Source organism: Calidris pugnax, unplaced genomic scaffold (genome assembly GCF_001431845.1).
Source record: "Calidris pugnax isolate Ruff unplaced genomic scaffold, ASM143184v1 scaffold1022, whole genome shotgun sequence".
NCBI lineage: Eukaryota > Metazoa > Chordata > Aves > Charadriiformes > Scolopacidae > Calidris > Calidris pugnax.
The window spans coordinates 4,479-6,905 of NW_015091653.1; positions in this window are offsets into that span (position 1 = coordinate 4,479).

A 2,427-nucleotide genomic window follows, 5' to 3' on the forward strand; every position below is an offset into this window, starting at 1 on the left:
GTTGTGTGTGTGTGCGTGCGTTTGTGGTGTTGTGCGTGGGGGTGTGTGTGCATACTTACCTGGCAGGGGAGACACCATGATCAGGCAGGTGGTTTTCCCAGGGCGAGGCTCATCCCCTGCACTCCGGGTGTGCTGACCCCTGCGATTTCCCCAAATGCGGGAAACTCGACTGCATAATTTGTGGTAGTGGGGGACTGCGTTCGCGCTCTCCCCTGGTTAGCATGGTTTAATGATAGAAACAACTCTTCCGGTTCTCTTGGTTTCCCGGTGTTCTGGCGCAGCTCGTGCCTGGGATGATTTGCCCATTTGATTTGCGGTTTCCACGCAGGTTTCACACTCAGAATCCCAGAACCTCACTTCACGGGTCCGAGCACCCGCTCCAGCAGGACCCGCTGTCTCTCCTGGGCGTTGAGGGCCTGTGTCCAAAGGGGAAGCCCCAAGTGACCAAGGACACACCCCCCCCCCGGGCCAACCCCGCGGGTTTGGCGCCGAGCACAGCCGGGCTGGTTGCCGGCCGCGCTTTGGCCGTAGAGCCGGTGGCCGGGGGAGACCCACGGGGACATTGTCCCGCCGTGGGGCGGTGGTACCCAGGAGCCAGGGAAGGTCCCCGTCCCCTCTGCGTGTCGGGAGGCGCCGGCCTTTGGGGCACAGCCCCCGCCCGGGTGGGTCCCGCTGCCGCAGGGGGAAGTTCCTGCCCCACCTGGTGTGTTCCCGCCCGTCCCCCCGAAGATGCGTGACGCTGACCCGTCTCATCCAGGGATTGAAAAATCCCCCTCCGGGTTGTGCCAACGGTCCCTGACCCGCAGCCCCTCGAAGCACAGAAACTCCGCCCGGCCCTGGCCATCCCGAGCAGGGGTCCGCGTTTTGGCAGCCAGGGCTGCGGGGTGCCCAGGGCCGCACCAGGAAGGGGAACGCGTCACTCGCCGCCCTCCTGCCCTCTCGGGGGGGTCACAGGCCCTTACCCCCCGGGACATTACAGTCTCCTCTTCCCGCGCCCCTCGCAGTGTCCCTTCCCCCGGGGAGAGTGGGTATCCCGCTCCCGTTCAGCCCGGGGCCTCCCAACAGCGCCGGTGCCCGTCCTGCTGCTCAGCCGGTGGGGGAGGCCGAGGGCGGCGACCGCAGGGGCGAGGCGGTGACACAGAGAGCCGCTACCGCAGCGTGGGCCATGAACCGACAGCGGGGGATCACAAGCTGAGAATACGGGGCAGTGAATGACAGAAAACAGTTGTAGTATCCATCTATCATTAAACCACGCTGACCAGGGGAGAGCGCGAACGCAGTCCCCCACTACCACAAATTATGCAGTCGAGTTTCCCGCATTTGGGGAAATCGCAGGGGTCAGCACACCCGGAGTGCAGGGGATGAGCCTCGCCCTGGGAAAACCACCTGCCTGATCATGGTGTCTCCCCTGCCAGGTAAGTATGCACACACACCCCCACGCACAACACCACAAACGCACGCACACACACACAACGCACGGACACCAACACACGCCCCCCACAAACACGCACGCGCCCAAACCGCCTCCCGCCCCCCGCCCGCACTCGCCGCCTGCGACCCCCGCACCGCCCGCCTGCCCCCGCAACCGCCGCCGGCCCGTCGGGACGGGCTCCCGTCATGCGCGGCGGGCTGGCTCTCATCTGCATGGACACGCCCCCGACGCCATCGAACCCGTTGCCGGCTGGAGGCTGATCACAGAATCACCCTGGTGGGAAGTGACCTCTGAGATCATCGAGTCCAACTTTAAAAAAACAAACAACAAAGACAAAAACCAACCAACCAAACAAAACACACCACAAAAAAACAACAAAAAAACCAATCAAAGCACAACACCCTGCCACATCACACCCACCCACAAACCAATAATATCGGGCACTAGAGCGTGCCCTGAAGTGCCACGTCTACACGTTTCTTAAATACCTCCAGCCCGCATCGGCTCACGCACCAGCAGAGGGGTGACAGCCATTCCCCCCTCCTCACCCTCCTGTCATCACTCCTGTCCCAGCGGCAGCGCGGGGGGGCCCTTAGCGATATGAGGGGGGGACTGCGGCGACAGGAGTAGCACCAGGCACCCCCGCGCCGGGAAGAGGGACCTCACTGATGGCAGCAACCACAGCCCGGCCGCTTCTTTCCTTCGATGACAGAATCTCCCCTGCCGCACCGGGGCTCTGGGAACACCGGGGCTCGTCTCCCCGCGCTGCCGGGACCCCTCGGCAGCGTCCCTGGGGAATCCCGGGCAGCCGTGGGAGCGGGGCGCTTCTGGGAGCTGCCGGTACAAGCCCCGGGGCCGGTGAGCCCGGGATCCCCGAGCCCAGCAGGAGCCCGGCCGGGCTGAGCAGGGACCTCCTCCTGGGGCTGGGGCAGGAGGGGACGCGCTCGGTGAGCGGTGTCCGGAGAGGCAGGGACACGCCGCGGCGCGGCCATCAC